The sequence below is a fragment of the Octodon degus genome, unplaced genomic scaffold, assembly GCF_000260255.1.
Source record: "Octodon degus isolate 3935 unplaced genomic scaffold, OctDeg1.0 scaffold00184, whole genome shotgun sequence".
Taxonomy (NCBI): domain Eukaryota; kingdom Metazoa; phylum Chordata; class Mammalia; order Rodentia; family Octodontidae; genus Octodon; species Octodon degus.
Genome location: NW_004524760.1, coordinates 1,310,945 through 1,324,387, shown reverse-complemented (window position 1 = coordinate 1,324,387; position 13,443 = coordinate 1,310,945). Strand labels below are relative to the sequence as shown.

The following is a 13,443-nucleotide window of genomic DNA, read 5'->3' as shown; positions in this document are numbered from 1 at the left end:
AAAAAAAAAAAGAAAAAGAAATTTTATTAAGGGATAGAAAGCTCCTGAGAGAGAAAGGAGGGAGCCCAGGAAGTGGGTTTCCGTGGACTCCACTTCACAGAGAGGCTTTATAGAGCAAAATCATGAGGTGGGTACAATGTGGAACAAAACTATGAACCAGTAAGATTACAGGAATAGTTGCTTAGGAAATAGTGATGCAATGGGGAAGCAGGTGAGGTAGCAAGTATACAGGGAGAAAACAAGGACCTTTTTTGGAAAAGATAGGCCAGAAGATCCTGGTCACTCACAGGGTGCCGCCTATTTAGGATATCGATTGTTTATCCCTTGGGGAGGTATGCAGGTGTAGTCACTCCATCCTTATCTTGAGAACAGCCCTCCAGTGGATGTGCCTCCAGCCACAGCTGTAACACGTTCTCATCCTCTGTACTCCCTCTCTTGAGGGCCCAGCCCTGCCTGCAGCCCTGCCTGACGGCTGCTTAGAATATTTCTCCCTAACTTAGCTGTCTATGAAGACTGGTTCCTCAGTGATGGAATCTGACTGCCAAGAAAGAGCTTATCAGTGGTGGTTTAGATGGACTGTAATGCATCCCCTAGAGCAAAAGGAGGAGCCGGGTATTCCTAAAATCGAAAGATCTCCACCTACCCCTGAACTGAACAGCTTTGACTGGAGGGGTTGGAGGAAGGTGTCACTCTTGAGCAGTCCCCAGCTGTGCTAATTCCCAAGAATTTTCCCTTTGGGAATGATCCCCATGAGATGAATACAGTAAGAGAGGAAAAACTTATGGGAGGATCACAGTTCCAGAGATTTCTGTCCACTGTCACTGCTTCTGGGCCTGGGATGAGGCCAAACATCATGGTGGGGACACAAAGCTGCTTATGTTACAGAGGCCAGAAGTGGGAGAAAGCAAGAAATTCTCATTGTCCCCTCTGATGGCACCCTCCCTGGCCTGACTGCTTCCTCCAATGAGGTCCCACCTCCAAAGGTGGCGCTGGTTCCCAAGAACACTCCTGACCGCAGCCAGCGGCTAGGAGACATTTCCAGTCCAAACTGGTATCTTTGTCCCCACATTGTGGAGGTAGTGTCTTATACAATAAGGCTCTCAGGTAGCACATTATGTACTTGCTTGACGTACTGAAGGAAAAAATGTGCTCAGTGCTGTCCCTCCAAGGCCTATTTTTAATATGTTAACTCTGACAGCTTCAGAGGCAGGCCCACCCAAGGGCCAACATGTGAGACATTATTTGGGAGAGATCATCAGGAATCCTAAGGTAGGCAGCACCAGGGGCAGCTCCTGTGTCTCCTGGTCCAATTCAGTCAAGAGCTTTGCACCCAGTCTCCGTGCCTCTACTCGTCATCACCCTTTAGACACTTGTTTGAACCCTCTGAATAAAGGCTAGCTAGTTCCACCGGAGCTGGGAGGGTGGCAAAGTGATCATCAAAGGGACACCTGACACCCAGATCTAGCCCAACAGGGCCTTCTCCCCTAAGTATAGTGTTGGCTCCCATGTAGGCAGGTGACCCCTGCTAAGTCAACAAGACTGGCACATACGGGTAATGATAGTTTTGTTGAGAAGGAGAAATCTTGACTGGAGTCGCTGATGGGAGGAAGGTGAGCTGAAGCTGCTGGTGGCTATCACATCCGTGTGAGGCGCGTGAGCAGTAGCCCTCAAGTGAAGCCAGCAGGAGAGCAAGAAGGATGAGTGGAAGGACAGGCCAGTGTGCTCAGCATCATAGCCACTAACACTGGCCAGGCCTGAAATGGCCCCTGAACTTTTTTTTTTTTTTTTGCTGAGAAGCAAACCCAGTCCCTCAGCCAAGCATGGTGGCACACACCTATAATCCCAGCATTTGGGAGATTGAGGCAGGAAGATTCCCTTAAATTCAAGGCTATCCTGGGCAATATAGTGAGTTCAAGCCTACCCTGAACTACATAGAGAGATCTTGTCTCAAAAAACAAAACAAAACAAAAATCTCCAGTCCCTCAAGGATGCTAGACAAAGGCTCTGCCACTGAGCTACTTTTCCAGCCTGAAACATATGTGTGTGTGTGTGTGTGTGTGTGTGTGTGTGTGTAGTTGAGACAGGGTTTTGCTGTGTAGTTTAACTGCACAGTGATCTTTCTGCCTCAGCCTTGAGTGCTAGGATTAGAAGCATGTGCCACCACACCTAAACACTTCTGTTTATAACCAGAGTACCAGAATATTGAAATAATTTTAAGGCCAATATTTCCATTGGACAACAATGACAACAAAAGGCTTTTTTCATTTTAGTTGCAAAAATCTTTTTAAAGACATAGAGATCAGTGAATGCAATGAGAATGAGTTGAACTAAAGTCCCACAGGGGTTGGGGATGTGGCTCAGTGGTACAGGGATTGCCTATCAAGGAGGCCCTGAGTTCAGTCCCCAGCACAAGAGGGAAAGAAAGAGCCCTTCTGCTTTGAGCAGAGGCACCTTCAGATCTCTTCCCTGGAGGCATTTCCCAAATCCGAGCACAAAAGATTAGCTCAGGCCTAAGGCACTTTCCGGGAGGAAGGGAAAGTTTGGAGTGATCTTGAAAGCAGATAGGGAGAAGCCTTGCCTCACACAGGACACTTGCAGAGTTCAAAACTCCACTGGGCAGTAGGTAAGGGTTAAAGCTGGAAACCATTTTTTTTTTTTTTTTTTGCGAAACTGGGGATTGAACTCAGGCCCTTGCACTTGCCAGGGAAGCGCTTATTCCACTAAGCCATCTCCCCAGCCCCTGGAAACCTCTAAAAGCCTAGAGCAAAAGGAGGAGCGGGTATTCCTAGCACATCTCTCAGTTTATAGGCTGGGGAGGCAGAGATCTTCCAGGGTCTCCTGCAAAGACCAGTAGGACAATTGCCAAAAAATAGGGCTGAAATCAGACCAGGACAGCCAGAGATTGAGTGAAACCAGAGCTCAATCTAAATCCAGGCTTACTGCTGCTTAGACTGATGGACTAATTTCTTAGAAGCCTAGAAGAGTAACCAGATGCTAACAGATCAGGATCTTTTTGGTTTGTCTGGCTCGGTTTGGTTTTATGAGATATAGTCTCACTATTGTAGCTCAGGCTGGCCTCCAGTTGGCTGTAATCCTGCTTCAGTCCCCAAAGCATTGGGATTTCTGGTGTGCACCACCATGCCTGGTCCAGATCAGGATCTTGTCCAGGTTCTTGGTGTCATGAGCAAAAACCTGAGCAGAGCACTTGGAAGAAGCAACAGCATCAAAGACTGACTGCAAGCGTGAGGAGGAGCTGGCTGGGGAGACAGCTTGCAGCCAGAGCCTGGGTGTCATGGGGTTAAGTGTTAGTGTTTGGAGCAGGACAGAGGGGTGGTCTTGCTCTCGAGCAGCTTGACTGCCTCTCCTTTGGGTGGTGAAGATGCTGATCTTTCCTGGCCCTTGGAAGAACTGTGTGAGCACCCCAGCCCCTCAGAGTGTGTGGAGGATTGAAATACCATTGCTAGTGACACAGTAACTGGGGGGGGGGGGCATGTGGATCTAAAGACTTTCTGAGTAGGTGCTGCCTGATTTGATGACCTTCTCCTTTTCTATTTAGATAGTATATCCTGGACCTGAATTAAAGGTGGATCTATCCCAGAAAGCAGGCTCTAAGCAGCCTCTAGCTAGCTACCTTCTATTTCAGTGGAAGGTAGAACCATAAGTATAAAAGATAATGATTCTGTGGGTCAGGCATCTAAGAAGTTTGAAAGTTCTCTCTCCATCCTATGGTGGCTATGGAGCTGGCCAAACTCTGGGGTGCAACTCTGTGGTGAGCACTTACTTGGCATCCCTGAGGGCCTAAGTTCTAGCCCCAGCACTGGAAAAACAAAAATAAGAAGTTGAAAAATCGAAAACTCTGTTGGCTCCACAGAAGAAGTGAAGTCACAGGGAAAATGACTGTTCCTGAAACCAGAACGACTGGAAAATAAAGGAATGGAGACTCACCAGAGTAGAAACCCTACCACAGAACCTCTGAGGGGAGCAGGGCAGAGGAGGAGAACGGAGGTGAAAGTCAGAGAACATGCACCCTGGGAGCACACTCATAGGCCTCTCCTTTGCAGTATCTCAGACCCAAATCCCATATATCCCAGTGTGTACTATTTAAATATTCCTCAGACTAGTCAGATATATGCTAATAATACCCTGTTCTCACAGAAAATATCAGAGAAAAATCTCCCCCTGCTCTAGTATGGGGACTGGGGAGTGGTTTTATTCTATTTGGTTTTTGTAGTACTGGGAATTGAACCCAGGGCTTTCCCACTGAGATTTTTATTTTCCCCCAGCCCTTTTCATTTTTAACTTTGAGGTAGCATCTCAGGAAGTTGCTAAGTTGCCCAGGCTTGGTTTGAACTTTCTATTCCCCTGCCTCAGTCTCCCAAAGTTCTGGGATTATAGGCATGCACCACCAGGCCCAGCTATAGTGATATTAGAACATAAGACTGGATTCAGCAGGCCATCCCTTACTTTTCTACCATCAATTTGTACTTTAGTGTAATAGTAGCAGGCTGTGCATCTCAGTACAGTTCCCTGAGGGATATAGAAAGCTATCTATGTGTTTACCCCCTTGGTATGATGAATAACAAGGAGTGTACACATGTGCAAAATTGTCAAAATGGGATTTGGACCTACTTTTATGCTCCAGGTAACTGGTTTTTCATATGTTTACCGGAGCATCAAAAAAAATCCAACAGATCCACGCCACTCTAGTATTTGCTTTAAAATTTTTTCTTTTGAATTTTCTTTTGAATTTTGAATTAAAAGTAGCCCAGTTCAGTACAATGGCATATGAAAAACCAGATTTGCAAGTTTTGGAGGAGGTCAAAAATGAATTATCAGATTACTCATGCAGATGATCCATTATAGTAAAATATATGCTTTCTCTATCAATAGTTCCATCATAGTGAAATGTGGACATCAGCAGCACCCATTTGCTTTTCTTTGTCATGAAGTCAACATTATTCTGAAAGCCAAAGTTTGTACTGTAGTTCTCTGTTATGAAATTGCAACGTTTCACTTGGAATTTCTGTTTTGTTCCTGTGTACAGTGTCTGTGCTGGCCAACTTGCACTCTTTTAGCAAATGTAACATCAATTGGAAACCGGTACAACAATTTTTTTTTATTAAAATTATTTATTTATTTTTATTTATTACATTTATTTATTGTGTGTGTGTGTGGCCAGCTCAGCCCACCAGGGGGCGGGACTGGCTGGCATGTGGTGCTGGGGATCAAACCATGGTCCCTGTGCTTTGCCAAGCTTGTTTCAAGTAGGTGCTTTAGACCACTGAGCCATATCTCCAGCCCCAACAATTGTTGAATGTCACAGTCTGATTAGTTTGGGAAATGGGAGCAACAAATCTGTTCGCAACATCACTGGTGTACTACTACAGGAATAAAAACCTGGTGGCTAAATTTCAGGATAAATGTCTACATTGAAAGCACAAGTCTTTGCATCTACAGGGTCATAAATTTCCGTGTCATATTTGGGCCATTGCTTTTCCATAGACTTTTACATTCTTTCGATCACTATGAGAAATATATGTTAAATACAGCAGAATTATCAATACTTGCAGTTCAGCTGGTGAGGTGTCATAACAAATACATTTTTTTTTATTTGTGTGTGTGTGTGTGTGTGTGTGTGTGGCCAGCTCAACCCACCAGGGGGCGGGGCTGGCTGGCATGTGGTGCTGTGGATTGAACCGGGGTCCCTGTGCTTTGCTAAGCTTGTTCTAAGTAGGTGCTTTAGACCACTGAGCCATCTCACCAGCCCAACAAATACATTTTTTAAAACGGCTATTGGTGTACACGAAACTTCAATTGTATTTCATCCTTTGTGTTTTTCACAGCATCCTGTGGCATACTGTCTGTTACATTTTCCAACACTGAACGGCAGTGTTGTCATTGGATGCTTTGCACCCCTGCCTTCACTATATTTTTAGACCTAGTTATAACACTGGATCATTCCATTTGGTTGTGTGGCCATTTTGCAACATTTTGACTAGTCTGATATATACTACTACACCTGGGGGGCGGTTGTCATTTGAATCAACGAGGTCTGCATTCCCTGTGTCTGTGCCAGCTGATTCTTGCTCCATTTCACTGTCCCAAGAACTTTAGCTCACACGACCAATGAAGTCATCATCATTCACCTGCATCACTCTCCTATTATGAAAGCATGTATGTTACCTTGATGGATCATCTTCCTCATCCTTGCAGGAGTAATCTGATGATTCACTTTTGACTTCCTCCAAAACTTGCAAATCTGGTTTTTGCACATGCATTATAATGAATTGAGCTACTCCTACAAGAAAAAAAAATTTATTTCTTACCAATTTGATTTAAAACTGTCTCATTGCTATTTGTTTCTCAATAAAATTATGGAATTTTTTTTTTAATTTTAAAACAAATCCTGGAGCAATGTGGATCCATTGCACCCTCTGTGATGTTCAGGTAAACAGTTTGCTGGGGCATAAATATGGATCCAAATCCCATTTTTTAAAATTAATTAATTTATTTATTTTGTGTGTGTGTGGCCAGCTCAGCCCACCAGGGGGTGGGGCTGGCTGGCATGTGGTGCTGGGGGATTGAACCTCGGTCCCTGTGCTTTGCTTAGCTTAGCTTGTTCTAAGTAGGTGCTTTAGATCACTGAGCCATCTCACCAGCCCCCAAATCCCATTTTGACACTTTTGCACATGTGCATATTCCTTGCTATTCATCATACTAAGTGAGCAAACACATAGATTGCTTCCTGTACCCCTCAGAGAAAGATGCTGAGATACCCAACCTGCAACTATTACACTAAAGTACAAATCGGGCCAGCAAGATAGCTCAGCAGACAAAGCAACTGCTTTGGCAAGTACAGGGTCCAATGTTCAATTCCTGGTCCTGCATGCCACACCAGCCCCAACCCCGTGGAGCACTGAGTCAGAGACTGAGTCCAGGCATGGTGGTGCATGCCTGTAAACCCAGTGCTGGGGAGGCTGAAAACAGGAGGATCACTATGAGTCTGATCTGCATAGTAAGACCCTGTACCAAATACACACACACACACACACACACACACACACACACACACAAATAAATAAAGTACAAATTTACAGTAGAAAAGTAAGAAATAAACCTGCTGAACCCAGTCTTAATGTTCTGAAAGATTCACAGTCAGTCATAGTGGCACACATTTATAATCCCAACATTCATGAGTCTGAGGCAGGAGGATCACTGTGAGTTCAAGGCCAGCCTGGAGTACATAACAAGACCCTGTATAAACAAATGAATAAATACCCAGCCTAGTTTGGGAACTGAAGAGGAGTTGCCATCATGGGAGTTGCCATTCATCACAACAAGGATAGAAAGGTCTGCCACAAGGAGTCCAAGAGCCAGCACATCAACTTGAGGCTGTTGGTTAAGCTGCACAGGATTCTGGCCTGACGGATAAATTCCACCTTCAACTAGGTTGTGCTGAAGAAGTTGTTCATGAGTCACACCAACTGGCCACCTCTCTCCAATTCCCAGATGATCCCTAAGATGAAGCTTCCTGGCCGGGAAAATAAGACAGTGTGGTTGTGGGGACCATCACAGATGATGTGTGCATTCTGGAAATGCCCAAGCTGAAGGTTTGTACTCTGCATGTGAGAGTACATCCTCAAGGCTGGGGGTAAGATCCTCACCTTTGACCAGCTGGCCCTGGACTCCCCCAAGGGTAATGGCATGGTCCTGCTCTCCAGTTGCACAAGGGCAGAGAGGCATATTGGCATTTTGGCAAGGTGCCAGGAACCCTGCACAGTCACACCAAACTGTAAGTCTGTTCCAAGGGCCGGAAGTTTGAGTGCATCAGAGGCCGACAGGCCAGCTGAGGCTACAAGAACTAATGCAAAGATGTACTCCGTTTATAAAAAGATTTTAGATTTTTTTTTAAGATTTTAGATTCTGAAAAAAAAAGTCTAGCTTGGGGAATTAAGAATTCATTAGATGGGTGCAGTAGTTTTGTGCTATTTGGCTAAGCTGACCCTGCATGTCCCCTTCTTCAGTGTGTTTCAAGGGTGGAGCAGGAAAGATGATTGTGGGAGGTTGGAAGGCAGGAGGGAGTGGACTCCACGGCACACCTTATTTAAGGACTCTACACTGTTCAGCTCTTCTTAGTAGTTGCTGGCCCTGCTGATCCACTCATACTCAGCCCAGGCTCTGGATCAAAGGCAAAGCCCTCCTGGATACCTGCCTCTCCTAGCAGCTGTCCTTTCTGGTCTGCTCTGGAAGCTGGGTGTGCCTGGCATCCTCAGTTTCTATGATGCCCACTCTAACACACTGCCTGTATTCTCTCTAACTTTTCATGGCTTCTAAGGACACGCTGATGACCAACTGAAAAACAGCAACTCTGGGCCTGTTGTGCAGATGGCTACTTAATAGTTGGTGCACTGTGAATCTACAGGGCTAGGGCACTGCAGCCCCTCTTGGATGGGTCCTGAGGGACCATGGAGGAAAGAAATTGCCCCCTTAGACAGATCTTGGGCAGAGCACTTGGGCCCAAAGCACTAGAGGTAGCCTAATGAACAGATCCGTGTTCATTGACAAATAATTACTCATAGGTAGGCTAAATGGTCAGAATTTGGGAGAAACAGTTGGAAAACTAGTGGCAAGAAAAACTAGGAAAGAAATATGTGGAAATACATTCTAAAGGGACACAGTATAAACACTTGCTGAAAAGCTGCAAGACTCACTAGAAATGGTCCAATGACTGGAACAAGTTCTTCAAATAAGGCTACTCGAATGGCCAGTAAATATGGAAAGCACGGTTCATCCTTAAATCAGTGCAGAGGGGCTGGGGAGATAGCTCAGCAGACTAAGTGCCTGCCTGGCAAGCGCAAGAACCTGGGCTAGATCCCTGGGATCACATGCCATGCTGGGCCACCAAAACCAGGCGTGGTGGCGCAAGTCTATAATCTCAGTGCTGGGGAGGCTGAGACAGGAGGAACACTATGAGTCTGAACCACATAGTGAGATCCTGTATCAAATGAATGAATAAGTAAATAAATAAATTTTTAAAAATCTTTTAAATCAATGCAAAGAAATGCACATTAGATACCAATTCATACTCACTATAATGGGTCAAATTAAAAGGACCAGTAATAAAACATTGGACGAGGGACCAGGGAGGTAGCTCAGTGGCATAAGTGCTTGCCTGGCAAGCACAAGGTCCTGAGTTTGATCCCTGGTATCATTAAAAAAAAAATTAGATGAGGATTTGGACAACTTGATATCCAAACGGAGCCTAAGTTAATTGGAATTCTAATAATTGGAACTATAAGCGCAACAACTTTAGGGAAATGTTTGGAAGGATTTAGTAGAACTAAATATACCTAAACCCTATAACCTGAAAATCCCACTCAACAGAAATAAAAATGTGTATACATCCACCAAAAGATATGAAAATAATTTTTATTGCAGTTTTATTATTTTTTAAAAATCATTTGGTGCTAGGGATTAAACCCAGGATTTTGTGCATGCTGTACTATTAAGCTATACTTTGAGCCATAGGAGACTCATTAATAGTTCAAAACTAAGCCAGGTATGGTGGCACATGCCAGTAGTCCCCGCAAGCAGGAGGCTGAAGTAGGAGAATCATTGTGAGTATAGCAAGACACTGCCTCAAAAAGACGACAACAAGGGGCTGGGGAGATGGCTCAGTGGAATAAGCGCTTGCCTAGCAAGCACAAGGGCCTGAATTCAGTCCCCGGTTCCGGGGGGTGGGGGGGCAGGGGGGGAGGACAACAATAACATAAAAAGTTCAAAACTAAAGTAATGCCTATTTCCATCAACAGTGAAATGGGTAAATGTTGTTACATTTATAAAATGGGATACTAAACAGATGTGATGATAAATGCCTGTAATCCCAGAATTTGGGAGGCTGAGGCAGGAGGATTGCCAAAAGTTCAAGGCCAGTCTGGGCTGCTTAGTGAGTTCAAGTCCAGTCTGAATTACCTAGTGAGATCATGTCTCAAAAACAAAATTTAGGCTGAGGAGATGGCTCAGTGGAATAAGCACTTCCCTGGCAAGCACAAGGGCCTGAGTTCAATCCCCGGTTCTGCAAAAATAAATAAATAAATAAATAAATAAAAAAGCTGATGACCTTTAGGGGCCGGGGAGATGGCTCAGTGGTATAAGTGCTTCCCTGGCAAGCACAAGGGCCTGAGTTCAATCCCCAGTTCCGCAAAAAGCAAAAAAAAAAAAAAATTTAAAAAATCAACAGCGCAGCCCAGGCAGAGGTTAAGGACCTGAAACTGCCATCAGTTTTGTTTGAGAATCTAAATGACCTGAACAGTTGGTACAGAAGAAACAAGCTTAGTTCCTGTAGCAGAGCCTTTCTTCTCAACAGAACTGATCTTTCCGGCAACTTTTTCTAGGACACGCACATCTAGTGTTGTTCATTAACCTGTCCAACAAACAGAAGCTTCTAGGTCTTTAGATAAACGTGTGCTACTACTGCTTTCATGGCTTTCTGTCTTCTGCTGCCATGATCTGTTCTTCCTCTGTGATGCCCCTCTGCCGTGCCACCCTGACTTGGAGCCAGCCAACTATGAACCAAAACCTCTACAAACTGTGAGTCACATAAACCTTTCCTCCGTTAACTTTGGCCATCAGGTATTTTTTCTCAGGAATAAGAAAAGTAACTAAGGCAGGGGCCTATCCTTATTATCTTCACAATCACACTCTGGTTAGAATATCAAAATATGGACTTAGGGAATAGGATTTGCTTAGTGTATGAAAAGAGGGATAGGGCCAGGGAGACAGCTCAGAGTCTAAGCACCTTCCTGACAAGTGCAAGGACCTGGGTTCAATCCCCGGTACCGCATGCCAGCCAAGCCAGCCACTGAAACCAGGCATGGTGGTGCACACCTGCAATCCCAATGCTGGGGAGGCTGAAGCAGGAGGACCATCAGGAGTTCCAAAAAAACACCCATAAACCCAAACTTAGACATTCTACAAAGTAATTAGCCTCGATCTTTAAAACTGTCAAGGTCAGGGGCTGGTGAGATGGCTCAGTGGTCTAAAGCACCTACTTAGAACAAGCTAAGCAAAGCACAGGGACCACGGTTCAATCCCCAGCACCACGTGCCAGCCAGCCCCGCCCCCTGGTGGGCTGAGCTGGCCACACACACACACACACACACACACAAATAAATAAATAAAATTAAAAAAAGAAACTGTCAAGGTCAGCAGAGTATAGTGGTACGTGCCTGCGGTCCCAGTACTCAGGAGGCCGAGGTAGGATTACAGTGAGTTTGAGACTAGCTTGGGCCACATAGTAAATTACAGGCCAGCCTGAAGTACATAGTGAGACACTGTCAGAAAGAAAGAAAGAAAGAGAGAAAGAGAGAAAGAGAGAAAGAGAGAAAGAGAGAAAGAAAGAAAGAAAGAAAGAAAGAAAGAAAGAAAGAAAGAAAGAAAGAAAGAAAGAAAGGAAGGAAGGAAAAATCTAAGGATGGGCATGGATAAGAGGAGCCTAAAGTCATATGACAAGTGGAAGGCTTGCTCCTGGGGATAGGACCCCTTGCTCACAGAGGGAGGATAAAGAAAGAGGAAAGTGGGCATGGCCATAAGGAGAAAGCAGGTGGTGGTGGGCTTGCTCTGTATGTTTTTGGCGACCTGTTGTGCTACAGTTGTACAACAGCTGGTGACTACAAAAGAATCGCACAGGACCACTACACTATTTCTTACAATTGCGTGTGAATTTACCATTATCTCTCTTTTTTGTAGTGTGGGAGATTAAGCAAAGAGTATGCATACACCCTTGAGTCAGGGACCTGCTAAATTGCTAAGTTGTCAAACTTGTTTCATGTTTGTTTGTTTGTTTGTTTGAGGCAGGTTCTTGCTATGTAGCCCAGGCTGGCCTCAAACATGCATTGGTCCTTCTGCCTCAGTCTTCCAAATGCTGGGATTATAAACATGTGCCATCTTGCCCAGCTAGTTGTCAAACTTGTGATCCTCCTGCCTCAGCCTCCCACAGATTCCCACCATGACCACCTAGCGAATTATATCAACTTTAACTTTTTTTGAGGTGCTGGTGATTGAACCCAGATCCTCACACATGTTAGGCTCATACTGTACCTCTGACCTACACCCCCAGTCCCATAAGTTGGCTCTGAACTCTCCATCCTCCTGCCTCAGCCTCCTACTTTTTTTTTTTTTTTTTTTTTTTTTTTTTTGTAGAACCAGGGATTGAACTCAGGCCCTTGCACTTGCCAGGCAAGTGCTTATTCTACTGAGCCATCTCCCTGGCCCGCTCAGCCTCCTGAGTATCCAGAATCACAGGTGTCTACCACCAGACTGGTTCAAATTTTATTTTTTATTTATTTATTTATTTATTTTTTCTCTGAATGCCTTCAGGGCAGGTTTTGCTGGCTTGAGTTGTGGGGATCGAACCACAGCAACCTGAGCCTGACTGCTTTGTTGAAGCGGCCACTTAAAGAACTGAGCTACGGGGCAGGCCCCCTCAAATTTTAATTTAAAATTTTTTTTAATTTATTTATTTGGTACAGGGTCTCACTACGCAGCTCAGACTGGTAGTGATCCTTCTGTCTCAGCCTCACCAGTGCTGGGATTACAGGTGTGCACCACCATGCCTGGTTTCATGGCCTGCAAGGTACCCAGGGCTGGCACAGCATGTATTACTGGGGATCTAACTTGGGTCCTTGTGCTTGCCAAGTAGGCACTTAGACTGCTGAGTTATCTCCCTAGCCCCAAATTTTAAACTTGAACTTAAAATAAAATTAAAGGGCTTGTGCCCTGTTCGCCTTATTCTTCAGCACTTGCCCTCTGTGGTTCCTTATTACTTTCTGATTCCCAGAATTTGAATTCACTGCCATGTCTTTTGAAGAAGGGAAGCTCTTCACCAGTGGGCTCAATTTCAACACGGATGAGCAGGCACTGGAAGACCACTTCAGCAGCTCTGGGCCTATTTCTGAGGTGGTTGTTGTCAAGGACTGGGAAACTCAGCAATCCTGGGTTTTGGCTTCACCACCTTTACCAATCCAGAACATGCCACGAGAGCCATGAGTGGAGAGTCCCTGGATGGTCGCCAGATCCGTGTGGACCAAGCAGGCAAATCTGTCTGGGGCATCAGAGGAGGGGGTGCCTTTGGGGCCCATGGACTTGGTTGCAGCTACTCTAGAGGGGGTGGGGACCAAGGCTATGGGAGTGGCAGGTATGACAGTCAACCTGGAGGATATGGATATGGTTATGGGCAATCCAGAGACTACAGTGGCAGAAGCCAGGGTGGTTATGATTGATACTCAGGAGGGAATTACAGAGACAATTATGACAACTGAGAGGCTTGTAGACATGACCTACACAAGGAATAATACTTCTCATCCAGGATTATCCTTCCAAATCACTGTATAAAGATTTTTGAAGCCACGCTGAAACTTGTTTGGTATATTTACTATTTTTTTT

General features: G+C 45.0%; 2 pseudogenes; both read left to right on the top strand.

Moving 5' to 3' along the window:
* The first annotated feature begins 7,314 nt into the window (after nucleotides 1-7,314).
* LOC101570102 lies at nucleotides 7,315-7,865 on the top strand (annotated as a pseudogene).
* A 4,990-nt stretch (nucleotides 7,866-12,855) lies between these two features.
* LOC101569700 lies at nucleotides 12,856-13,372 on the top strand (annotated as a pseudogene).
* Nucleotides 13,373-13,443: the final 71 nt, after the last annotated feature.